Below are 27827 nucleotides of genomic sequence, written 5' to 3'. Positions count from 1 at the left end.
TAGGTGTGTGCCACCACCACACCCGGCTAATTTTTGTATTTTTGGTACAGATGGGGTTTCAACATGTTGGATAGGCTGGTCTCAAACTCCTGACCTTGTGATCTGCCTGCCTTGGCCTCCCAAAGTGCTGGAATTACCGGCATGAGCCACTGCACCCAGCCAGTAATGCTGGTTAAGTATTAAATATAATGTTTGACCAACCAAACCAGCCTATTCCTCAATATTACCATATAAATATCAAGAAGAGTAAGGTCTCTGTGACTTAGCAATAGGCTTGAAGGAGTGTTGGAACCAAACTAGGTTAGAAGGGCTTAGTGCTGGAGTGGAGGGCACAGCACAGCATCACCCTCCATGTATGCCATGAGAGAATCTGCATGTATGTAGATTCTGCATGTATGCCATGAGAGAGACCTGATATGATATGTGTCCAGTTTAGTTAGCCTGTAAGGTTTTTTTAGTCATTGTCTTAAAATAATTGGTGCTTGTACTATTAAGGAACCAATAGAACGAGTTATGACCTTTACCATTATTTTCTATTCTATTAGGTTTTAGAAAGTCCCTCTGGAACAATGTGTATTATACCATGATTTCAAAAGTGAGGTGGGGTGATAATACATTAGTTATTCATTTATGTATAACAAGTTACTCCAAACTGTAATGGCTCAAAACAACCATAAACATTTATCTCCCATGGTTTCTGTGAGTCTAAAACTTAGGCGCAATTTTGCTGAGCAAATGAAGGTTCCAGAGAGGTTAAGTAACTTGCTCAAAGTTATACAGCTAATAAATAGTCAGGCTAGGATTTGGAACCAGTTTCTGATGACCAGCAGTGACACTGGTGGCCAGGATATCAGTTAGGAAGCTATAGCAATAGCCCAAGTAAAAAATAACTTGGGGAAATTCCAACTTATAGTACAGGTAGCAGAAGCGGACATATTTTGGCAGTTGGTTGTGAGGCCACCTTGAGAGCCAGATAACAGGGTGTCTGGCTCAAGGCACAGTGCTTTAGAAGGCTGTGTTCTGGCCACTGCTCTCCTCCCCACAGAACCAGATCCATAGGTCTAAGGGGACTGAACTGCCTGGAGCCCACACTCTGCCTTTTTTAAACTCAGGTACCTAAACTCCTGGAATTCGCTGCCCAGACTGCCACAGGATTCTTAGATTTTCCCTGTAGAGGCCAGACTTGCTCTTTGTACACACAACTCTGAGGCCTGAGGTGTGGCCAAGGGTGGCTGTTGGCCAAGGGTTTGGACAGAGTTTAACATTGGGAGAAGGGTGGGAGGTCCACATGCCTGGGTAGGCCTCACAGTGCTGGAAGGAGCCAGTGGTAAAAAGAGAAAGAAAACAGGCCACAGCTGGGGGCCATCTCTCCTCAGGTAGCCTAGTCCTCTGCAGAACACCAAGGAATGTGAGAATCTTACATTATAATCTGATCTTCTATGTCATTATGCAGTGCATTTGTCAAGTTAGGAGGACTGAATACATTTTAGTTAAAAATAATTAGAGCTTCCTTTGTAACTTTTAAGCATTTGGATATACACTTTATAGTGCCTCTTGTTTGTACCCTGGTTGATCCCATGGGATCATATTGGAGATGTATTTTTCTGACCATATTGTTGACTAGTTAATTCCCAAATTTGCACACTGTGAACTCCTAGAAATACTGAATATAACAAATATTCCTTTAAATTACAGCTAAGCTTCTAGAAAGAAAAATAAATCCCCAATGAAAGAAAGGAAGAAATAAAATTCAAGGTGGTGAGCATATGAGCTAGTACTGCAGCTTCACTGGATGAAGCTTTTGGTTTTGTTAACCTAAGAGCCTAGGTTTTAGTGTGTTGAGCCCTGGTACAACAGAGGTTGCAAGTTAGAACTGAGGTCTTTGCATAAAGCTGAGATCCTCAAGAGGCTGTAAGATAGGTAGAATAATGGCTCCCCAAAGACATCCAAATCCCAATCCCTAGAACCTGTGAATATGTTATCACACATGGCAAAAAGGAATTAAGATTACAGATGGAATGAAGGTTGCTAATCAGTTGACCAGATAATAAGGAGATTATCCTGGGTCATTCTGGTGGTCCCAATGTCATCACAAGGGTTCTCAAAAGTGAAAGGGAAAGACCAAAGAGAGTCATGGGATGTGACTCTGATGTAAAGCATCATTGTTGGGTTTGAAGATGGAATGATGTCACCAGCTAGGGAATGAGAGCTAGAGGCTGGAAAACATAAGGAAATGTATTCTCCCGTGGCATCCAGAAGGAACCAGCACTGTCAATACCTGGTTTTAGCCCAACTAGACACATTTTGGACCTGTGATCTGTAGAACTATTAGATAACAAATCTGTGGTGTTTGAAGCCAAATAGTTCATGCTAATTTATGACCACAGCAATGGGAAACTAATATAGATTTGATCCTCGCAAGAAAGGAAAGAAGAAAGAAAGAAAAGAAAAGAAAGAAAGAAAGAAAGAAAGAAAGAAAGAAAGAAAGAAAGAAAGAAAGAAAGAAAGAAAGAAAGAAAGAAAGAAAGAAAAAAGAGGAGAAAAGAAAGAGAGGGAGGAAGGAAGAAGAGAGAGGGAGAAGACAGAAGGAGGTAGGAAGAAGAGAGAGAGAGGAGGGAAAGAAGGAAGGAGGGAAGGAGGAGGAGGAAGGAAGGAAGAAAAAGAAGAAGGAAGGAAGAAAAAGAAGAAGGAAGAGGAGGCGGAGGGAGAAGAGGAGGAGAAGAACAATTCAGCATAAACCAGATTGAGCAGACACAATAAACAGCAAGATCAATATCCCAAAAGTATCATATTATAGAAAAATATGACAGAGAAAGAAAATTAGTATGTTTTAAATGATTGGCTGCATAAAATAAATAATCCAAAACACCAGACAAGATGCTGTGAGAAAAAAAAATGGGCAGATTTAGTGGAGAAGCAAATAGAAATTCCAGAAATAAAAAGTGAAGCCTTTGAAACAAAAAATTCTATGAATAGATTAAATAGCAGTGTTGATAGAATAAAAAAGAAAATCATCAAACTGAAAGATAAATTAGAAATCACTATCCAGAATGCAGCCTGACAGGGGAGAAAAGGATGGAAAATAAAAGAAGATTAAGAAACAGAGGGCTGGTGCAGTGGCTCATGTCTGTAATCCCAGCACTTTGCGAGACTGAGGCAGGTGGATCACCTGAGGTCAGGAGTTGGAGACCAGCCCTGCCAACATGGTGAAACCCTGTCTCTACTAAAAATACAAAAATTATCCAGGTGTGGTGGCACACACCTGTAATCCCAGCTACTCAGGAGGCTGAGGCAGGAGGATTACTTTACCCTGGGAGGCAGAGGTTGCCGTGAGCCGAGATCATGCCCACTGCACTCCAGCCTGGGCAACAGAGTGAAACTCTGTCTAAAAAAAAAAAAAAAAAAAGGACTAAGAAACATAAGAAACAGAGAGAATACAATGAGAAGATCCAAAACATATGTAATAAGAGTCCCCAGAAGAGAGACTAGAGTGAATGGGGGAGAAAGAATATTTGGAGAGCTTATTGTATATGTCTTAACTCCAACAACCATATCAATTAGAGACCAGTGAAGAAAATGAGATGGTAACAGTCTCTTGACATGCATGATTAAATTAAATTAAAAAACCACAAATTGAATAATTATGCTCATTCTTTTCTATACTGCATACTGTGTGTTTATTCCCTGTCAAAGTATAATTTTCAAAAGTTAAAAACATGATACTTTTTAAAACATAAAATAAATATGGGTTAAAAGTTTTATTCAGCTCATTAATTAGAGAACTTGTAAATGGCAAGGTTTATTGAAAGAGCATATTTTAAGCATAAGAATAATGATAGTAGGTTAGACAGAAAACCTACAATAAATGATAACCTTTGGGTTGTATTCACATAGCTTGCATCTCTTTGGGACAAAATTTGTTTATATTATTATTGAAAAAGAATCACTTGAATTGTCATCAGTTTTTTTACAAGCTTACCTCTGTCCTTAAAGAGATGTAAGATTTCCTATTTAATAGCAAATAAAATGTCAAACAAAAGTTTGGGAATCAGGTAGCCCCCCTTGTAATGGTTAACTTTATGTGTCAACTTGGCTAGGCTCTGGTACAAAGATATTTGGTCAAACATTAGTGTAGATGTTGCTGTGAAGGTATTTTTAGATGAGATTAACAATTAAATCAAAAGTCTTTCAGTGAAGCAGATTTTTCTACATGAGTGGATCTCATCTAATTGGTTGAAGGCCATCAAAGAAAAGACTGAGATTGCCCAGGGAAGAGGGAATTCTGCCTCCAGATTGCCTTTGGGTTTGAGTTGCAGTGTGAACTCTTCTCTGGGTCTCCGGACTGCCAATCTGCTCTGTAGATTTCAGGTTCATCACAATTGCATGAGCTAATTTTCTCTCTCTCACTCTCTCATATGTATATATATATATATATACACACACACACACACACACACACACATGCACACACACAGTTATGAATGATATAACAACATTTTGGTCAATGATGAACTGCATACACAATGATGTTTCCATAAGATTATAAGGGAGCTGAGAAATTCCTATCCCCAAGTTATATTGTAGCCATTGTAACACCATAGGGCAACACATTACTCACATGTTTGTGGTAATGTGGTGGTGCTGGTGTAAACAAATCTACTGCCCTGCCAGTAGTATAAAAGCACATGCAATTCTATACAGTGCATAATACTTCATAATGAATATGTTACTAGTTTACGTATTTACTATGGTGTCCTTTTTATTGTTATTTTAGAGTGTACACCTTCTACTAAAAAAGAAAAGTTAACTGTAAAACAGCCTCTGGTAGGTATTTCAGGAGGTATTCCAGAAGAAAGTGTTATCACAGGAGATAACAGTTCAATGCGTGTTATTGCCCCTGAAGATCTTTCAGACGAACAAGAGGAGGAGTTGGGAGACAGTGATATTGATGATCCTGATCCTGTGTAGGCCTAGAATAATGTATATGTTTGTGTCTTAGTTTTAAACAAAAGAGTTTAAAAAGTAAAAGAAAAAATTAAAAATAAAAGCTTATAGGATAAGGATACAAGGAAAGAAAATATTTTTGCACAGCTGTATAGTGTATCTGTGTTTTAATCAATGTGTTATTACAAAAGAGCCAAAAAGTTAAAAATAAAATAAGAAGTCTAAAAAGTACAAAAATTAGTCAGCTAAGGTTAATTTATTATTGAAGAAAGAAAAATATTTTTTATAAACTTAGTGTAGCCTTAGTGTACAGTGTTGATAAAGTCTATAGAAGTGTACAGTAATGTCCCAGGCCTTCACATTCACTTCCCACTCACTCAGTGACTCATCAAGAGCAAGCCCTAGTCCTGCAAATTCTGTTCATGGGAAGTGCCCTATAACAGGCATACCATTTTTTATCTTTTATATCACATTTTACTGTACCTTTTCTATGTGTATATACATTTAGATACACAAGTACTTACCATTATGTTACAATTGCCTACAGTATTCAGTACAGCAGGCTGTGCAGGTTTGTAGCCTCAGAGCAATAGGCTATACCACATAGCCTAGGTGTGTAGTAGGCTATACCATCTAGGTTTGTCTACATACACTCAGTGATGGAACTGGCTAATGATGCATTTCTCAGGATGTTCTAGGCATTGCATGACTGTATACACACTCATATCCTATTGGTTCTGTTTCTGTGGACACCACTCACTACTACATCCTTCCCTCAGCAAGTTAGACAATGCCAAGTACTAAACTGAAAGGATTTCCAGAAATCCATTTTGCCTATTTCAACACTTCAGATAATTCTTAACACCCCACGGGGTTAGAAAGGCTCCCAATAAATTCCATTTAAATATTTATTAACACTAAAATTAGCCCTTTGTTGTAATTTTGAGTCAGTCTCATAGTAACTTTAAAGAGAATTATACTTGAACTGGTAGTAAGAAATAATATGATTGGACTACTTAACTAAAATTGGTGTAGCTAATGTATAATAGGCTACTTCCATTCTATCATAAAAATTAACACAAATACCACAACCCTAGTGTGTCTTTGCAAAGATTACAACATCTTCCCTGCTCACTTACAGTCCAACCTCCCTATTGCAGCCAGTGTGATCTTAAATGCAAATCTGACCTTGTCACTCTTTGGCTTCAAATCCTTCTGTAGCTTCCAAGCCTCCTTCTCATGGTCTACTCAGTACTTTGTGAGCAGATATACCTCTACTCTCTTCTCTCACAACCCCTACACTATCACCCTAGGTTTATTCTCTAGCCAAAGTGAGCTTCCCATTTCTTGAAGTTCCAGTGCAATGAACTAAGTTTTTATGTTCTTCCAAAATTCGTATGCTGAACTCCTAACTCCCAAGGCAATGGCACTAGGAGGTGGGGCTCATGGGAAGTGATTAAGTCATAAAGGTAGAAACAACATGATCGGATTAATGCCCTTAAAAAAGAGACCCTAGAGAGCTAAGTAGTCCCTTCCACCAAGTGAGGACACAGCTAAAAGGTCCCATCTATGAACCAGAAAACAGGCTCTTACCAGACACTGAATCTGCTGCACTTTGATCTTGGACTTCCCAGCCTTCAGAACTGTGAGAAATCAATTTCTGTTGTTTACAAGCTACCCAGTTTATGGTATTTTTTCATAGCAACCTGAATAGACTAATATAAAAACCCACACTCACTTTGCCTTTAGGTCTCCAGATATACTATTCTGCAGGCTTAGGATATTTTCCTCCAGTTTCACCAGGTTATTTCTTATTTATGTATCTGGTATTGGTTTAAAAATCAGTTGTTTTAGCCCAAGTTTCCTAGACAACAGAGCCTAAGGCATGAAATCAGTGTGATGCTTTATGAAGGGGGCAGGTGTGTGTAATCTGAGGCAAGCAAGTGTGAGCAAAAATTGAAAGACTCAAGAAAGGATGTGAAACATGTTACCACACTTGCCACTGCTTCATGATGAGCCTTGAAGAGATACATAAGTTTTCTCATCAGATGTTGGGTACTCAGAACTTCTCAGGGTAACTGGACAGAGAAACCATGCCTCAGAATGTGAAGAATGGAGAAATGGAATCGATTTGCCCTGATCCTTCCTGTCTCTTGTTTCCCACTGGACAGAATTCATCCATGTGGAGTTAAATCCTTTACTCCTCAAGGCCATGCCATCTGATCCTTCCTGCAGCCTCTCAGGATACCAGATCCTACACCCAACAGTGTAGTGTGTAAGGAATCAAAATTAACACCTTGGCATAAGGATTATTTTGAGCTGAAGACATTTGATATTCAACAGATATAGAAAGAAGCCTTCCTGGAGCTTCCTTTATTTGACTGAAAGCAGAAATTTCTGAGAAATGAGGAGCTGCCATAAATCTCTCTCGTGAAAGTTTTTTTTTTTTTTTTTTTTTTTTTTTTTGAGATGGAGTCTGGCGCTCTGGCACCCAGGCTGGAGTGCAGTGGCCGGATCTCAGCTCACTGCAAGCTCCGCCTCCCGGGTTTACGCCATTGTCCTGCCTCAGCCTCCCGAGTAGCTGGGACTACAGGCGCCCACCACCTCGCCCGGCTAGTTTTTTTGTATTTTTTAGTAGAGACGGGGTTTCACCATGTTAGCCAGGATGGTCTCGATCTCCTGACCTCGTGATCCTCCCGTCTCGGCCTCCCAAAGTGCTGGGATTACAGGCTTGAGCCACGGCGCCCGGCCCTCGTGAAAGTTTTATGTCCAAGAAGAAGATGGAAAGTCAGTGCCGAGAGATGGCCCCACACAAAAAAATGTTGCTCCATGAGTTTTCCCCGTACATTTATCTTCCCACAGTTTGCCACCCTTGGAAGCCTGAAACCTTTTCCTTTGTCTTGTCACCTCTCTACAGATTTACTGCTCTTCATTAAGATACCATATATACCCACATTCTAACCATATCTATTCTGTGGGGGGCAGGCCTATACAATCATGCTCCCAAAGTCCAAGGAAGCTGAGAGGCCAACCAAAGAGGCTGACCTATCCATTTTCTCAGAAAGAAACATTTAATAAGGACTTACGAACAGAAGCCATGTCTGTGTCTTGGCCAGCTTCAAGACAAGATGGTGGATCCCTGTGCCATCACCCCCAAACCTGGAGCTTATATAGCATAGGAAAGGGGTGACTCTGAAGGGATGTGTGGGACAATTAAAATGTGATAACATTAAGGTTGTCTGACCTAAGGGCAAGGTAACACAAGGAACAATAGATAAACTAGAAATCTTAGAGGCCTTCGAGGAGCTAGGATTAATCAGAAGTGAACACAGCAGATTAGCATCCAAGATGCTTTTGCCTCCACCATCTTTCAGTGACTCATCACTGTGTTTCTCCTATATGTATTCACACTACAGGCATTCATAAATTTTGTTATTTTTCTCTTGTTACTCTGTCTTTTGTCAATCTAATTTGCAGGGCCCAAGCCCGTGGAGAACATAGGAGGAAAGGAGAATTTTTTTTTTTTTCTTTCCCTAAGTGTTCCCAAAGTGAGTGGTAAAATGTGTTGATTGGGGTCCTCTGAGAAGCAGACATCAAGACCGGATTAGAGTCCTGGCGCCGAGGCTCACGCTTATAATCTCAGCACTTTAGGAGGCCAAGGAGGGCAGATTGATTTGAGCCCAGGTGTTTGAAACCAGCCTGGGCAACATAGCAAAACTCTATCTCTACAAAAATTACAAAAGTTTAGCCTGGCATGGTGGTGCATGCCTGTAGTCCCAGGTACTTGAGAGGCTGAGATAGGAGGATCAATTGAGCCCAGGAGCTCCAGGCTGCTGCGAGCTGTGATCACGCCACTGCACTCCAGTCTGGGTGACAGAGCAAGACCCTATCTAAAAAAAAAAATACTGGATTAGATATTCAAGATATCCAAGAGATTTACTTGGTGAAACAACTACAAGGGAGAAAGGGGAAGGAACTTGAGAAAGCAGGGAATGTCAAACTGTGATAGAGACAAGGAAGGAAGTTCCCTGGGGCACTAGGCTGATAGTGAAGCCTGTGCCAAGTCACCCCACAGAAGGGTCCCACATCTCACAGATATGGGCCTGCTTTGCTATCCCTGCACCACTTAGTCCCTGGCTGGGCACAGACTGGGGAGGCGGGCATCAGCATTAACACAGTGGGGTTTCGGAATACAGAAGCTGGGGTCATGTCACTTCCATTCCCCTCAGCCTGAGATCTGAGTGGTGCATTTCCTGGTCACCACAAAGAGCTGCAGTGTCTAGGTGAGTGGCAGAGGCCAAGAGGGAGGGCCTGGCACTCTCAGGACCACTGAGTGGTGGGTCCCTGGCGTTAGCAGCACAGTCCAGGGTAAGGACTGAGAGAACCTGAGGTGGCAGGCGATTCCTCTAGGAGGCCTGCCCTCATGTATGTTAATCTTTCATCCTAAGTTAGGGGCTCTTAGTTTGTGCTGTGATTCTTCTATCAAAGTATTATTACACTTTGTTGTAATTGTGTATTTGTTAGCAGTCATTCCTGATAGTATAAGCTGTAAGGGGGTAGGGGCCATATCTGTCTTGTTCATGGTCCTCAGAAGGGGTACATCAAAGAGAGTTGAACAGATGAGAGGCAGAATCTCTGGTTTCTGTCACTCACACTTGAAAGACTGTACAATGATCTGCAAACTGTTTTATACCTAACATTCTCTGTCTTTAAAATGAGTCACCTTTAGAGGCTATGAGGTATAAGATTATAAAAACATGCGCAATGGAGTTTCTGTATTCTCAAAACTTTTACTAAGCCCCAAAGATAAGACTAGTCATTAATCACATTCGATTCCATTCCCACTCTAAAGAATGCAGAAAAAGAGCTTCTCATCACCCCCTTCCAAGACTTGCCAAAAAATGGCATACGGGCCCTCCCACCTCACTCGTTCCCGCCACCCCACACATCCTATGCAAGCAAATGAGAGCTCATTTAATAAGGGAATTTGTTGGAAGTGGAGTGCTACGGCTTTTTGTTCTTCTCTTGTCTCTCCATGGGTTGGGGGTGATGGAGAAGAGTGTTCTCTCTGCAAATTGAGGGCTCTAGAGAGTAGCACAGTAGAGATCAGAGTGCTGGCAATAGGGTAAGACTGTAGTCACTTGTCAGCTTCATCTGGGGCCATCAGGTGTGGGCAGATATATTGGGAAGAAGGATTTGTTATCTCTTTAGGTTGGGGCTATATGTGAATATGGAGTGTGTACTCCATAATTCTGAAGGTGGAAGGCTGCCCAGGGCAAGGACAGAAGGCAGTGGTGCGGGCAACCTGCACACTCAGTAATACCTCCTGGTCAGAAGGGACACCGGCTCTGAGCATCTTGAAGGCATCCCACTTAAGAGGGCAACCTTCTGGAGCGAGGTGACCCCACAGTAAGAGGCTATGGGTGTATCACAGGGCAGGGATGTAGAAGCTGAGGAGGGATTGCAGGAGATCAGCTGGAAGTGCACTCTTCCTTTCAGGAGACATGCCCATGTCCCAGCACAGTTTCAGATGGACCCAAAGATCCTCCCTGGCTCTCTTAGGACCATTGGTTTGGGGGCACCTAGGAGTGCGATGAAGACCAGGGAGAGGCCATGGGAGGGATCCACATCTGGGGGCCACTCAGAGGGCACAAGCAAGCGCTAAGGGCATACGTCATGTGAGACTTTCACCCTTATCTCATGTGGCTTGTTTCCTCCTGGGCCTCACAAATGGAAAAAAAAATATTTGTGTTGGATGTAAGATTGAAATTTTGATTTATACTGGACTGGACCTCATAATACATGGAAGTAAATCTCAACTCCCAAAATGGGATATTGAAAGTGACTGGAAAACATTATGAGGATCCTGGCAAGAAAATATCCACAGTCAAGACGGGAGATTGGACAGGGCTCATCCAAAGGTAGCAGCTGGAGTAAAATAACAGGTTAGAAGGATAAGAGAATAGTGAGAAAAATAAAATATTTAAACAAATGAAATCACTATGCAAATTTCCATTCTAGCTGTCAGAAAACAACTTCCTATTGCATTTAAAAAACACATTTAAAAAATTATATATGTTTCTATTCCTGTCTTCTGCAAAGATTTTCAGAATAGAATCTTTTGAAGTTAGAGAGTTTTGATAAGGTACTTTGGGGTTTGCCCCGTAGAATTTATAGACATATTTTAAATTTGACTGAGAACAGCATCTCTAAATGGTCCTTGTGTAGCAAAACCAAACTCCTATTTAAAATCTATATGTCACATTAAAGTAACAGCCAAGCCAAAATTAAAAACCGTATTTCAGTGTGCACTCTTAGGTGAACGACCCCATCATTAAGGAGTAAACTTGGCTGCAGTTGCATCCAGCACACAGCAGGATCACTGTCACCTGTCCTCCCCACTGCAGGTTGATTTCTGCCTACTGCATGCCCTGTGTAATTCCAACACTCTGGGATTGAAATGTAGTTTAGCATTTTTATATCACCTTTGACTCACAGTCTCTATGACTCTCAATTGACTCACAGTCTCTATGACTCTCAATCAGCTCAGTTTATGGTTCATCCTTCCTCATTCAGGCTCTTCCCTGACTCACCCTAAACACGGATCAGCCATGTGTCTGTTTCTCACAGAAGGTATCTGCGTGTAGCAGAGGAAGGGGGCTTTATGCCGCTCTGTTGCTTTTCATCTATTGTCCCTCCAGGCTCTTCCTTTTTCCATTGGCCTTCTCCATGGGTCTCCCCAAGAAATTAATTTCCCTTTACCTTGTCCTATAAAACAATTTAGACTACCCCCTCCCACTTGCTCAGGGCTTCCACTTTTCTGTACATAAGGTGTCCTGTCAATAATGACCATTTTGTCCAAAACTTCACCCTTGAGCAGCACTAAGAACTGTTAGAGGCTTTGCAACTTCAGCCTCTTTCTCCTTTCTCTGCTACCAGTCTCTAAAATCATTCAGCTGAAGGAAAACATTCAGAGCTAATGGGAAAATAATGGATAAGCAGCTTCCCTCCTCCTCCCTCCCTAGCTTCCTGGAGAGGTTGGTGAGGGGGCACGGTGCCCCTATTATGTTTGGGATGCGTCTTTAGGAGACCTCAAAGGGGAAGAGAATAATCTATTTGTTTACCCACTAGGTAAACTAACCTTCCCACTCCCACACTTTTGAAAGCAGATAATGCTAAGACAATTTTGGTTTTAAGTAACACGTTTTCGTCCTCTTCATTTCACATTTGTCACTTGAACTATTTCACATACATTTAATAAAGAAGTCTATGCTAATCATTAATTATGATACCAATATACCCATTGTATTTTATTCTAATGTAACTCACACTTGTGGATTTCAAAGAATTTCCCTAGATTTAATTAATCCTCAGCTTTGCTAATGAAAAGCATTGCTTCTAACTGGCATGAGTGTGGGTTTCTAATCTGTTCCTTAAGGTCACCTCATTTTTCATGAAAATGTACATTTATAATTTAACATTGCAGATCTTTCACATTCCCTATTAAGCAATTATTTTGATTACTTTATTATCTTTCTTTTTTTTCCTAGGCTATTTAGGTTGGTTTCTGCCTATCATGAGCCAAGTATAATTCTAAGGTTCTCTTTTACTTCCTTTATTAGCATGATCTGCATTAGCAAGGGATTCATTTTCATTCTGAAGACTGAAAACAATTTCATTATCTGATAAAAATTATCTTCTCATATGCTATAAGAGGTAATTCTCGTCATTTATGGTCTCATTAGGTATTTCATCTACCCAATACATCTCCTCAATATTTCTTCCCGGAAGTAATCAACTTGTGGCTCAACTAACAATATTTTGGACTAGGGATTCTTGTTTCTGTTTTCCTTCTCTCTTTTTTTCCCATGCTTCCTCCCCACCCCCACCAATATAGTTACTGCATCATCTCCCATGAATCCTTGCTATTTCCCTGTCTTCCTAAAACATTTTGTGGAGGTTTCATGTTAACATCTATCTGCATTGTTGTACTGTGAATTGTAAGTTTACATTTTTGTTGCCTTTAATATACTATCAGCATCTTAAGGGATGGGCCACAGCTTATGGATCTTTGTGTTTTTAGAGCCTGGAACTATGTCTAATATAGAGCAAACCTCCAACAATGCATATTGAATAAACAAAGGACTAAATACACATGCATGCTCATTTTTATCAGAGTGTAGTTTTAATTTACTGGAGAATTTATTCTTTTCAAAACACAGGGAGAGTAGGGAAGCCAAAGCAACTTGACAAAGAAATAGATCAGCTGGACAAATTGAGAGCAAGCTGAGGAGATATACAGACCTTGAACTCACAGAAAAGATAGTAGTTAAACTGTCCTACTGGAAGCTAAAGCACCTATGAAGCTGCAGAAGGCCAGTGATCAACAGCAAAATCTCAAAGCAATATCTAGAGTATTTGTATATATCATAAGAAATCAGATGGGGCAAGATCCAAGTTTGAACTGGAGGCTTCTGTGCAAGCAAGACATTGAATCATGACTACTACTTCTCACCAAATTTCCAAAGGCTGACAGATATTGCTGAAAAATTCCTCAGTTTGTTGTCACACTCTTGATTTATTTCTCAGTTTTATCATCCCTAGAGGAGGAAAAAAGAGTAATACCTTGAATTTCATATAATTTTTCTCATTTCAGAAAGTGCATACTTCATTTCACTTCACCTGTTAAACAAAAATTATGCTCCTGCGCTAGTCCCCAACAGACCTGACCAAACCACAATGGAGTCACTCATGCTGAATGCCACATCATCAAACCAAAACTTTTAAAAAGCAGAGATCCCAAAACAGAACAGAACAATTTTTCCTGAAAACAGAAGATTCCAGTTTACCTGAGTGAGTGTAATAGGGAAGTCCCTCTGTTTTAACTCTTACAAAAAAGCAGCCTGATATTAACCAATCAGGTTTTCTTTTCTATTCTTCTGTTTCCTTGTTCCTACCTTATAAAACCCACTGTTGTGCCATTGTCCAGTAGGAGATCTCATTCTGTTCTGCAGAATGGAGGCTGTCCCTGATTCATGACTTGCAAATAAAAGCAAATTAGATCTATAAATAACTTTGTTGGAATTTTGTCTTTTGACACTATATGCATATTAGAAATGTAAAGAATGTTGAAATACCATACTGTGGAATTGAGATCAATTCCACGGGAGTGTCAATGTGCCCCTACTGGCTGCTTGGAGCTGGATCCATTTTAAGGAAACAGAGTTCCCCAGAGGATTTTGATCATGTTAAGTTTAAAATTCTTTTAAACTTCTAAATGGAGACGTTAAGTAGGCAGGTGGCTGCAGGAATCTGGAGATAGGAGAGCACTCTGGGTTGGAGATAAAAGACTGGAGGACTTTGGCATATAAATGGTACTGGATAGGGTTATCTTGAGTGGGAGTATGGAGAAGATAAAAGAGAACATATGCTATGGAGAAGCGAATTTTTTGTAATTAAAGTCAGGTAATCTTTGAAGTCTTCGGTCAGCAAATCATAGCCCCCAGGTTAAATTTGGACCACTGCCTGGTTTTTGTTCAGTTCCTGAGCTAAGAATAATTTCGTATTTGTTATGGTAGGGAGAAAAATGCAAATAATATTTCATGGCACATGAAAATTATAAGAAATTCAAATTGATTTTTAAAAGTTTTATTGGAACACATCTATGCCTTTTGTTTATATGTTGTGTATGGTTGCTTTTGCACTGTAATGGCAGAGTTGACTATTTGTAATAGAGACACAAAGCTAGAAGATTTACTTAATCTATCTCACCCTTTATAGAAAAAGTTTGAAGACCCATGTATTGTGTGAGAATGTGTCTTGGAACTGCTGTGACCACTGTCGCTGCCAGCAGGAAAACTAGACTGAAGACAAAATGTCACAAGGAAGAGGGTTGCTGAGATAACTGCTGAGAAATGAATGACAGCTCAGATGTGAATCATGAACTTCTGGATTGAGTCAAGTCAGAAGCCCACCTTACCTCCGGAATCTTCAGTTACATGAACAAATAAATTTCCTTTAGTGTATGACCCAGTTAAAGGTAGATTTTCTATTATCCAAAACCGAATGATTCTTAACTAATACAGTTGTAAGATCCAGATATAATCTCAGCTCTTTTTGCCCTTAATATACCCAAACTTGACTCAAACCTCCCATTTCATAACCTATGAAAGTCTAAAACTATTTCCATGATTCCTACAAATTCCCCAAAACTTACGTTCTCATGATCCTTATTCCAGAAATACCATGTTTAAGATGCATGCTACTTTTCAACCATTCTCCCTCATTACTAGCTTCTCAAACATACAAACACATTTTACAACGATCATTTTTGTGAGTTTAGTAATTTTACTTAATGTTTGAGGGATCACTGTAATGGGTCACTTAATCCACTGTACAACCTTCTGTCATCTGATGGCTATCTATTCTTTTCTTCCCTTTCTCTTTTATTTCTCCAATTTCCAAAGCAAATAAATTCCTCCCTTTGCAGGATAGGCAGCCATTCCAGTTTACCTGGAGCTGTCTCAGTTTGGGGACAGTCCCAGATTTTGCACTGAAAGTCCATCTCAATTCTGGAAAAACTGGGAAGATTTGTGACCCTATCTCCTGTCTCAAGTAATTTTACCTGCTCCTCTGAAGCATCAAAGCTACCCCACATCAATGGCTCGTAGAGACCACTTATTCCAATAGACTTATCAAAATACCTTTCTAACCAAGACACCTCTGTCCTAAATGAGAATTACTGTACCAGATGCTTAAAAAATAAAATATCTCATCATTAAATGCAAACACATTTAGAACTATGTCATCTTAACAAAGTGATGCTTTCATCATTATAAAAGGTTTTATTTCACCTCTGGCAGTATCCATTTTTGAAATATACCTTAATGACGATACAGCGACACCAACTTTCTTATGTTCAGTGTTCACATGGTCTCCACTTCTCCATACTTGTATTTTCAACCTGTTGGTGTCTTTTATTTAAAATAGAACAATCTCCGCTTTTAAATGAAAGTTGTGATCAATTTACACTTAATATAATTAATAATATGGCTAAATGTAAGTCTAGTGTAAGTTATCTAGATTAATAGGCTGACTTTTTTTTTCTTTCAGCACTTTTAAGAAGGCAACCCATTATCACTTGGTCTCCAATGTTTCTGATGAGAAGTCAGCCTTTATTCTTATTGCCCCCTTCCTTAGGACTCTGTTTTTCCTTCTGGTTGATTTTAAGATGTTTTTCCTATTTTTGATTTTCAGAACTGTGACTATGATTTGCTTGGGCGTGGTTTTCTTTTTACTTATCTTGCTTGGAGTTCATTGAACTTCCTAAATCTAAAGTTGGTTAATATTTTAAATCAAATTTGAAAAAAACTTTTACCATCCCTTTTTCAAAGGACTCTTTCCTTCCTATCTAGAACTTCAGTTGCTTCCTATCTGGGACTCTTTTCTATCTTTCCTTCCTATCTTAGACTTCAATTTCACATATGTTGAAACATGAACAAGCCATCATAGCTCTGAAAGTTTTGAAAATAATTTTTTTCTCAGTGCTGAGTTAGATTATTTCTACTGATCTGTTCAGAAGTGTACTTTTTTTAAAAAAAAAATTTCTGTAGCACCTAATTTGCTAAGTCCATTCAATGAATTTTTAAATTTCAGATATATTTTTCCAGTTTAAGGATTTCCATTTGGTTATTTTTCTATTTCCATATCTATCCCGATATCCCCCATCTCTTTATCCAGTATAGCAATCTTTTTCAATAGATTATTTTACATGTAAAGTATAGTTATTTTAAAGTCTCCATCTGCTAATTCTAACACCTGGGACTTCTGGAAATGTGTTGACTGTTTTTTCCCTAGATTGTGGATGATATTCTCCTGCTTCTTTGTATATAAAGTGATTTTTAGTTATTTAAAGTACATTGTGGGCAATATTGTTGAGTTTTGTTCTAGCATACAGTTAAATTACTTTTATCTTATGGAGGTTTGATGGGTGGGCTTATTTTTGGTTTGCTGTCAGGTCTCATTTGTAGTCCTTGGTTCTAAAATTCTTCTTCTTAAGGTAGTCCCCTCCTTAGGGTTTTAATGAAAAGCACAAATAATTTCTTAAGTCCCTTTTCCTTGACTGGACTTGAATTACAAAATGTGTCTCTCCAGTACCATGCATCTGTTGAAATCTCTGGGGCTTAGTTCTTTCAGCTATGACTCTGCATTGGATTCTCTAGAGTCTCATCACGTGTATGTATTTTTGGTAGTCAACTAATAGTTTTAGGAGAATTTGTGCACAGATTTTGGGGCTCGCCACACTGTCTCCCTCCTTGTTGAAACATTCCCTCCTTTATTTCTAACTACTCTGGCAGACTCACACCCTGACTTCTGAATCCACAGTCCAGTCATCCAGTCTCTTCCTGACTGCACTCTGTCCCTTACGTATTTTGCAAGATAAGGTGTGCCCTCAGAGAAAAAGCTGTTTAAATTTGGACCTCACCTAGTTTGTTTCCATATTTCAAGGATTACCATTCCTCCGGTTTCTGCCTATTTTTAGTCATTCCCCAGGGACTTCAAACAATCGTTTTAATTCTGATTTTATGATTGTTTGCACTGTTTTTTGATCCAGAGTTCAAAATTGTTATTGGCAAATGGTAGTTCAATAAAAGCCACTCTGCTATCACCAGAAATGAACTCCTATAACTACCATAAAAGAAAAAACCAAACCAACACAAAACAATAAATAACCTCTGATCCTTCTAGACAGAAACGAACTTCCCCCGAAGATGTATGTAATAATATAAGAATGTAATAATGGTAAGAGCTACCCGTTATTGAGCATCCAATATGTGTTGGTCATTGTTCTAGGTGCTTTATGTATCCTAAATTTACAGATGAGAAAACTAAACTACAGAGAAGTTAAGGAACTTGGCCAAATTCATGCAGGTGGTAAAAGGAAAGCCAGGACTATCCGATGTCATAGCTAACTCCCTCATGATGCTATACTGCTATTCAAACATAGGGTAGTTGTCCCTTGATGGAAACAACTTAGAGGAGACTTAAGCTTGTAGTACAGAATTCAACTAAATAACTTTTATAGTTCCTTTAAATGTAATAAATCTATTTTCTTTCTTTCTTTTTTATTTTTTTGAGGCTGAGTCTCACTCTGTCGCCAGGCTGGAATGCAGTGGTGCGATCTCGGCTCACTGCAACCTCCACCTCCCAGGTTCAAGAGTTTCTCCTGCCTCAGCCTCTGGAGTAGCTGGGACTACAGGTGTGTGCCACCACACCCAGCTAATTTTTGTATTTTTAGTAGAGATGAGGTTTCACCATGTTGGCCAGGATGGTCTCGATCTTTTGACCTTGTGATCTGCCTGCCTCAGCATCCAAAAGTGCTGGGATTAAAGGCGTGAGTCACCATGCCCGCCTAAACGTAATAATCTCTTCTCTTTCTTTCCTTCCTTCCCTTTTTTCCCTTCCTTCCCTTCCTTCCTTCCTTCCTTCTCTCTCTCTCTTTTTGACGGAGTTTCGCTCTTGTTGCCCAGGCTGGAGTGCAATGGCACAACCTCGGCTCTCTGCAACATTTGCCTCCCAGGTTCAAGCGATTCTCCTGCCTCAGCCTCCCAGCTACAGGCATGCACCATCACACCCAGCTAATTTTGTATTTTTAGTAGAGAAGGGGTTTCGCCATGTCAGTCAGGCTGGTCTCCAACTCCCGACTTCAGGTGATCCACCTGCCTTGGCCTCCCAAAGTGCTGGGATTACAGGCATGAGCCACCGTGCCTGGCCCATAATTATCTATTTTCTTACAAAAATTATAATTTCAAGTCAACTAAAAGTATTAATTTTCATGTCAGAGAAATTGGTTTTCCTCAATCACCAATCCAGAAACGTATACATCAAATAGTATTCCCATATCAACTCAGCTCCTGCAGAACTGTTTCTCTTTTCTCTACTTTTGAATTTGAGTTGTAGCACCTCAAGCAGAACTATGTACTTGCAGTTACCCGAACTGCTGAAGCACTACTTGTATACTGTGTTTATTCTGGATGCAATGTCAAGATTGATCAACCAACTTATTGCAAGCAGTTCGAAGATTCAGCCTTTGAAGTCTTGAGAAATAGCCATTTTGGTGTGTTTTTTCCATACAACCCAAAATATATTTGAAAAATATTTTTAACCAGAAAAATTGTTCTAAGAAAAACAAAAAACACATTATTTTTCCTCATACAAAAATTAAACTGTTTTTAAGGTCAATGAAAACATTTGTTTCCTTGATATCCCTCCCTTGCTACATGTCTCCCAAATAGTTTTAAACTAATTAGTCAGAAATTAATATTGTTTTGCAAAAACAAAATACATGACAAATCCTTGAAAGAAAAGTCTATAGTCCTTGAAATGATCTATAAAATGTGTGTTATTTTCCTGGGGGCTGCTATTGAAGACAGTTGTTTTTTTTTTAAATGGGATGTTATTATCAGGATTCACAGGAAAACTCATTTTCTGGAATGAGTACCAGGATCACTAATAGCAATGCATCTCCTAAGTATGTGGTCTGTTTTTCCCTTAAAATGCTGTTGATCTTGTAAAGCACTGTATTTACTTGTTAACAAGTGCTGCAGGAAAGCATACAGCCAATCTATGGTTGACTCCTAGTGAATGCAAAGGATGAATGGCACGTTTAAAAAATTAAAAGAAAAAGAAAAGGGCTCAACTCCTGGCTCCATCTTTCTTTTCTACCACGTCGTCTTTGCTTAATTTTTCTTGTCTGGTTTTGATGAATCTTACCATTATTTTGAATGCATACTTATAAGCTACCTTAAATTTTTTGAGCAAGTTCAAATATGAATAACTAAATGATCTAGATAAGACTGCCACAATTTAAAACATAAGAACCACTGAACCATAAACAAAAATGGAAAGGAAAATGAGAATGTAAAAAAAAAAAATTCACAAAGATACATAAAAAGAGTTTGTATTCTTGTTATGGGGGATCTTGGAAATCTCAAAAAAAAAAAAAAAAAAGATGAACACACAAGGAAAAAATTGAGCAAAGATCCTGAAGAGGCATGACAACAGAAAAATATATAGTGGACCAAACAATGTGAAAAACATTCAACTTCAAAAGTAGTCAAATAAATATAAATATAAACTTAAGAATACATTTTTGTACAAAGTGGGAACATAAATTTATTTGTTTCTTTGAAATCTACCTACTTTGGTCCCTGACCTCAAGGAGAGGACAGATATGCAAACAAGCACGTGCAAAATAGAACGAGTGTGATAAGAGCACCTATGTGTTACATGGAGACACCAGGGAGGAAGTGGTACGGACAGGCTCCATGGTGAAGGAGACGCCTGGGTTGAGTCTGGAATGAAGACTTGAGGCCATTAGGTATGAGTCTTTTTTAAAAAATTGATGAATAAAAATTGTGTATATTTATCATGTACAAACATGTTATTCTGAAATATATATATACATTGATTATTATTATAGAATAGCTAAATTGAGCCAATTAATATATGCATTTCCTCACATATTTTTTGTGGTGAGAACAGTTAAGATCTTCTCTCAGCGATTTTCAAGTGTACAACACATTGTTTCTAACCATAGTCATTATTTTGTACAACAGAATTCTTGAACACATTCTTCCTATTAAATGGAAATTTTGTATTTTTTGACCAACATCTCAACAGCCCCTCCCCTAGTCCCTGGTAACCACTCTCTACTTCTATGAGTTTAACTTTTTTAGATTCCATATATAAGTGAGATCATACAGTATTTGTCTTTCTGTGCCTGCCTTATTTAACTTAGCGTAATGTCCTCCAGGTTCATCCACGTTGTGGCAAATGACATAATTTCCTTACTTTTTAAGGTGGAATAATATTTCATTATGTATACACACACATTCCACATTTTATTTAGCCATTCATTCATTGATGGAGACTTAGTTGATTCCATATGCTGGCTATTGAGAATAATGCTGCAATGAACACGGGAGGGCAGATATCGTTGATTTCATTTCCTTTGGATATATAGCCAGTAGTTAGAATGCTGGATTAGATGTGAGCTTTCGGAACAAAAGGACTGCCTAAGTGTCACTGCTTGTGTGCACAGTCCCTGGCATAGTACTGGAATTTGATACATATTTTTTAAAATAAAGAGAAAGGACATTTTTGCCAGCAAGCAAAGGACCAGACTAATGAGTAAGATCTATCAAATGAACAAATGTATGCTTGAACGAATGAGCTCAGTTTGTCAGAGAAATACTAATGTATCTATGAAAAAAGAGATTAAATGACCAGCCTCCAAAGGACAAAATGAAGATTTAATTTTTTTCCTCCTATGGATCATTACATATACTTTATTACTAGGAAAACAAACTCTGGACAATTCCTTTGGCCCTAATTATATCTTGATCATTCTAACTGCATTTCATCCAAACCCCAGCAGGTCTAAACATTTTCAACTTCAGCATTTTCCCAGTCAATAAGCTCTGAAAAGGCCTGTCTATGTTACACTCAGGGAATATAAACAGTTGACTCAAATCTCAATACTTTTCTGAACATTGTTTTGTTTTATTTCTGGCTACTAGGGAAAATAATTAGATAGGCTATAGAAAATGTATTTAAATATTAACAATGGTTATTTTACAGTGGTCGACTTCTGGGTAACTTATTTTCACCTTTCAATATTTTGCAGATTTTCTACATTAGTTCCAAATTGCTTTTATAATAAGAAATCAGTCCAATAAATTCTTGTGAATCTTGTGGGGAAAAATTAAATTAGGCAAGTTTTGAAACTACTTAGAAATATTTGAATTTTTTGGAAATCTACTCAGTTTTCACATCATGTACAATTTAAAGGGATGGTTCAGGGTGGTCTGTACTTGGGCAGAATCTGGTTTTAGACCTATTCCATTCTAAGCTGTTAAATACAAAATGTATTAAAGTTATCTTAAATATCAAACAGGAACAAAAGCAATTAATTTTGAATAGTCTCCAAAGTTCCAGTTGAGAAAATGGTTATTTTTACAGGGCTCACATATTACAGGTTATGTTACAAATTATTACTTGTTGTAAAAAAAATTCCCATGCCTCTTAACCCAGCTTTTTAACTAATGAATTTAATTATGAAGAAAACTGCTGTCACTGAAACCTTCTTCTTAATCATGCCTGTACTTATAACAAAAAATATCTGTTGCTATGGAAATTTTAGAGTCAAAGTTGCAATTCATAAGGCTCTACTGAAGTGAAAAGTGGAAATAGAAAATGAGTGTTAGTAACGAGAAAATTCTTTCTTAATATATTTTTTAACATCAAAATTACGGATGATAGATGGATTTTACAAGTAAATCTCATTTTGCATAACAGTCATGTAAAAAGTTCTGCGTATATCTAATTTTGGAAAATCAAATAATTTAAAGTATAATGATGAACTTACAATGGATAGGAATTGAACAGGGAATCTGACTCAATTTAATTAAACATTTATTAAGGCTCTACTATGTCATATTAAAATTTAATATTTTCATAGCTTGAGTTTTCTAAAATTGGGCATATGTATATAGTCTAACATTAGTTTCAAAATGATTTTTAGTTGTCATTAAAACCCAAAATAATGAAACCAGATGTGAACTACTCAGTTCCAGTCATACAATGAGATGAGAATCGTAGTTCAATTTATTAGTTATTTACTGATAGGTGAGCCAATAACTATACAAAGCTTGCCAGCCAACAAGATGAAGGGAATCGATGTATTTGTTTTTAATTTATGAGACACATTATGTATGCAAAAGAAGTAGAGACCAATATAACAAACATTCAGCTTAAGAGAGAAAATTTTACAAAGACAAATGAAACCTCCTGAGCATTTTTCCTAGAGTTCATCCTCCCTCCTTTATCCAAGAGGTGACCACAAACCTGAATTTGGTGTCAACCATTAATGAACTTGTGTTAAAAATATTTTTAGTATATATGTACTCAGCCATAAATACTATATTATATGTTTTGCCGGTATTTAAGCTTTATACAAATGGTATATTACATATATCCTGCAACACTTGATTTTCTTTGACTAAACCTGCTTTTGAGATGAATCCAGATTGACATATATCTCTGTTATTAATCCATTTATGAATGTTGTTTAGTATTTCATTATTTACTTATAACTTCTATAAAATATTATCCTGTATGACTATGCCACTATTTCTTCATTCCACCTGATGGATATTTCATAGGTTTTCCTTTGTTTTTACTATTATAATCAATGCATCAGAAATTTGCACAAGTCTTGTTGGGCAAATAGGTCAGAGCTCATTTTGTAGAATATACTATAGCATTTCAAATGAGAGAAAATGGCAAAGAGTAGTTAAGCAGTGGACTTCTGGGTTCACTGTTTTCTCCCCTAACCCCATTAGGGGCTTGTTCAATCCTATGCATACATAGATAATATTAAATAAATAATAATATTCAAATCTTTTTTTATGGATGAAGATGTGCTGGATGACATGTATATTTCACTTAAGTTTTCAGGTTTTATGGGCACCCTATAAGTTCCATGATGCATTAGGAAAAACAATGTGCCCAGTCTCAAACTGAATGTAACCTAAAGTGATGTGGAGCAGGCTCACACACTTATGACACTCTTGAGCTACTGTTTTAAGGTTGTTATATGAAAACACATACAAAACTATGTGTCCAAGGACACTGTTAAGAGCCAAATGAGCAGGGCACCTTGAAGTGCTCTAGGAGTCCTTGGAGGCAGACACCCTTCTGCATGGTCATTTGAACCGGATGGAGGGATTTGCATGATGTTGCTCAAAAGGAGAAGGAAGGGCAATGCAGACTGCAGGCAGAAACCAAGTTTCTGGACAGTACATTTCTACTCTCCAGAAATTTACCATTTCTCCCCTGCAATTCAGTGACGAACAGGTCAGCTGAGCTGGGGACTGTGAAGTGCCTACGCATGAAGTGAACCAAGACCACCACATTTAAGCCTCTGAATAGCTGGCAGGTGGTCAATTTCTAAAGCAATCTCCTGGAGGTTGATATGGAGAAAGATACGGGAAGTGCTGCAGTTTTATTACCTATCACTTAGTTGCTGGCATGGGCTTCTCTTCCCTCTTTCCTGACTTCCCTCCCGTGTCTGCTCCCCTTCTTCTCCCCCTTTCAGCTTGCCTCCTGTCATTCTCTGTTATAATTAAAACAAATAGAAAACATTGCAGGTGTCTACTATAAAGCATTTGCAGATACTGTATATTTTTAAAAACCAGCTGCAAATTGTGTAATTTGGTCTTTAAAAAAAACTCTGAAAGACATTTCTGGAAATAAACACATCTTTCATCCTGCAGATTTTGAATTTTCTTTTTGTTTGTACTTCAGCCCAGTTCATCATCATTTCCTTACTGCCTTGCACAGAAAGTTACAGCTTTAACTAGTGAGTGTTGCTCCTATTTTAGAAAAGATGGGGAATTTTGAAATGATGGTTTAAAATGAGGAAACTGTTACTGTATGGTCTGGTGCAGTTTTAGACAGTATTTTTCTCAGGCAAAACAACACTCAAGAATAACAGCAAATGTAAGAACTGAAAGTGAAGAAAAAAATAAAAGAAAAAAAAGTGCTGAAATGTTATCCACAATATCCACAATAGTTGGAAGGGATCTGCCTTCCCCAGAGGAAACCAATATATTAGCATAGATAACAGATAACATTGGGGACCCCCTTCCATGGATTCTTGGGGCATCCATTCAGATCTGCAAGTCATTTTTTTTAAATCTGCCCCCAGGGCAGATGACAGGCGTCCCAGTTTTAGCTTGAACCTCAGCTATGTCTTCCTCTCCCTTTACTATCCAATTTCCTAGAGCTGTGGAGTGGGTAGAAGAAAGGTGCAGAGGAGGCCAACTTAATGGTGAAGAGCTCAGATTCTTCTGGGAGGATTTAAATCCTGGCTCTACTTCTGACTAACTGTGATTGTCAGCCAAGTTATTTAACTGCTTTTTGTTTTTGTTTCCTTGTCTATAATATGGGGTTAGTAATACTATGTGCATCATGGTCATTACTCTTGTGAAGACAGAAGGAGAAAATACACTGAAGCACTTACAAATATGTGCCTGGCAGGTAAATGCTCCAGAAAGGGTTGGCAATAATGGTAGCAGTAATGATGGTGGAGTGTTGGTGATACCTCCACCTCCTTCCTTTATTTAGAACTCCACAGTGCCATCTTTCCTGGATTATATCCATCCATTCATTCATCCATCCATCCATCCATCCCTCCATCCATCCAACAAATATTATAGACCTATATGCCAGGGTTCTATGTTCTAGGGTTCTATAAAAATAGTACAAGCACTTATGTTCACTAAAGTAAAGAAAAATGAAAGTATCTAACTAGTAAAGACTTATTAGTGACAAAAACCAGAAGATGGGCATTTGCATTCACAGGAAATTAGCATGAGGTTGAGGTAAGTGGTCTTGGTTATGAGTCATGCTGTCTCCACACCTGTAATAAATGTGTAGGTACTTTGTTGCACCTTTCTTGACCTTGGTAACTAGCTTTGCATAATAAATTAAACTCCCACCATTAAGAAATGCAAACTCTTCAACGTGATCTCTAACCCAGTAAAGAAATGTGCAAATCCCAGTCTCAGACCAAAGGACTCAGAAGCCATCTTTGCATAAGAGCCACTACCATCCAAATGGCTTTTCTGTTTGAATCAAATTTTATTTCATATGAGGGTATAGACATCAGACAACAATTTTTCCCTTTGAATTCATGAGTAAATATTTGGTTCTTCTTCTCTTTCATTAAAACATGGTTTCCTACCGGTCTTCTTGTCTTTTGTTTCTTTCCCTTTCATTATATCTTGCATTCTTATCTGCCCTGGACACCAGGCCATCATTCATTCCACTCATTCCTTTCATTCATCCAATATTTATTAAATGCATACTAGTGTCAGGAACTTGTCAGTTCTCTCCTCAGTCACTTGTAATGGCACCCTATCATCTACTGATTCAATCCTGAAGTCTTCATTCTAGTGCTCCTTACAGTTTATTTTCCATCATGACTGTGCACACTCCAGGTAGGTCACAGTCAAGTCCTTTGAATATAAACCGTGTGTATTTTTATTTTTATGCCTCTGTTCTCCTCTAGTGCGCCCCCTTCTAGCAAAATTTTTTAGCAAATTTTCAACTACCAAAATCCGTCTTATCCTTAAATGCTTTGCTAAAGGCTTGTTTCCTCTACATTGTATTGTAGAACAATTCTACCTTCGCTGTTCCCAGACTTTAGAACTTCATAGATGTCTACATTAAAAGCTTAGGGACTAACATAAAGTTGATATTTTTTCTTATATTATCAAAGGAGACTATTTTAAAATGCCAATTGCCAGCTACTATTACTGTTGCTTCATTTTTTTAAAAAAAGGCCTTTTTAGTACTAGCAGGAAATTCAAAATAGAGGATGATACATTAAACCAATTTAGCTTTAGAAAAACACATTTGTGTTGTTATTTTTTTTTTAAACCAGGAGTATTCATTCACTGACTAGCATGTGGGAAGAATTCGCATGTGGCATTTTTAGATGATAGACAAAATGAGTCAGAAATGCACGGTCCTTTTCCAATTTGGCAGGGAAACAATGCTCCCAGCACTCTATTATTACATCAGGCATTGTGCTAAGCACCTTATTACTTCAACTCACCTAATTAACACACACAGCAATCCTATAGGATAGATACTAACATCCCCATTCTACAGATGAGAAAATAAAAGCTTACAGAATTTAAGTTAATTCCCCAAAGTAGCAAAGCTAGCAAATGGCAAAGTTACTATTTAAACCCAGGTTTATACAGTTCTAAAGCTGGCACCCTAAAATTCTATGCAATATTGCCTCTCAGAAGTATAAAATATGGAAGGTCTCATTTGCTTCCCAAACCATTTAGAGAATTTCCAAAATTGAAATTACCACATGTTGGGGTTTAATCGAGGGTTCTTCAAGACTAGCGTTAGTGACATTCTGGACTTGATAATTCTTTGTTGTGGGAGCCGTCTTGTGCATTGTAGGATGTTTACTCACTGGATGCCACTAGTACTCTCCAGTGATAACAATCAAATACATCTCCAGACACTCTCAAATGTCACCTAATGGACAAAATCACTCCCAATTGAGAACTACTGGTTTAATCCAATCTTGCTTTATGGACCTGTCCAAAAACAACCTAAATGACTCCAAACGTGAAAACAGTTGCACTGTGCAAAAACTTGTTTTCTATGAATAGCTCTGTAATACAGTTTTAATAAGCAACAGCAGTGTCATTTAATTCAAGTACAATTTAAGACATTCCTCAAAATAATAATTTTTTTAAAAAATTCAGCTTGTGTAAAAAAACGATTTTATTTTTTGTTGTTATAAGAGGACCATTCCAAAAACTTAGTTTAAACCAAGAGAAACAACAATTAAATCCTTTATAAGGTTACCGTATAATGTTCAGGGAATAATTGACACTATCCAGTTGAAAAGGCTTCCTCCTGATAAAATGCAACCATTAGCCAGATCAAAAAGTCTCTCAAGATTGAATATAGATGGCAGCGAGATATCAAATGGGACCTGAGGAAAAGCATAAAAGTGTTCATGAAATGCATTGTTTCAAACTGCTGACAAAGTTTTCAAAATACCCAAATACCAATTTCTAATAATTTTATATGAAAGATAGTTAACTCGTGTGCCTCAGGTAAGGCACAGTTTCATACCTCTAAACTGCCAAAATGACACATATATCATTCTACATCCTATTAAGATTCATACATGAGCCTATAAAACAGCAAACACTTCTAAAAATATTGACTATTTGTATTTAGGTAATCACTGTACATGGTTCTAAATGTAAGACTTTTGGCCC

The 27827-nt window shown here is 38.2% G+C and overlaps 1 long non-coding RNA gene across 1 annotated transcript in view; it reads right to left on the bottom strand.

Moving 5' to 3' along the window:
• Positions 1–13117: 13117 nt before the first annotated feature.
• Positions 13118–27827, bottom strand: part of LOC105506230 — a 62827-nt gene continuing 48117 nt past the window's right edge. Inside the window, exons 3-4 of the long non-coding RNA XR_001000895.1 lie at positions 27406–27535; positions 13118–13544 (exon numbers count right to left, since the gene is read on the bottom strand). This is a non-coding gene — a long non-coding RNA (uncharacterized LOC105506230). The remainder of the gene's footprint in view (positions 13545–27405; positions 27536–27827) is intronic.

This window comes from Colobus angolensis, unplaced genomic scaffold (genome assembly GCF_000951035.1).
Source record: "Colobus angolensis palliatus isolate OR3802 unplaced genomic scaffold, Cang.pa_1.0 Scaffold10, whole genome shotgun sequence".
NCBI classification, from domain to species: Eukaryota; Metazoa; Chordata; class Mammalia; order Primates; family Cercopithecidae; genus Colobus; species Colobus angolensis.
This window is presented reverse-complemented; position numbering and strand designations above follow the sequence as displayed.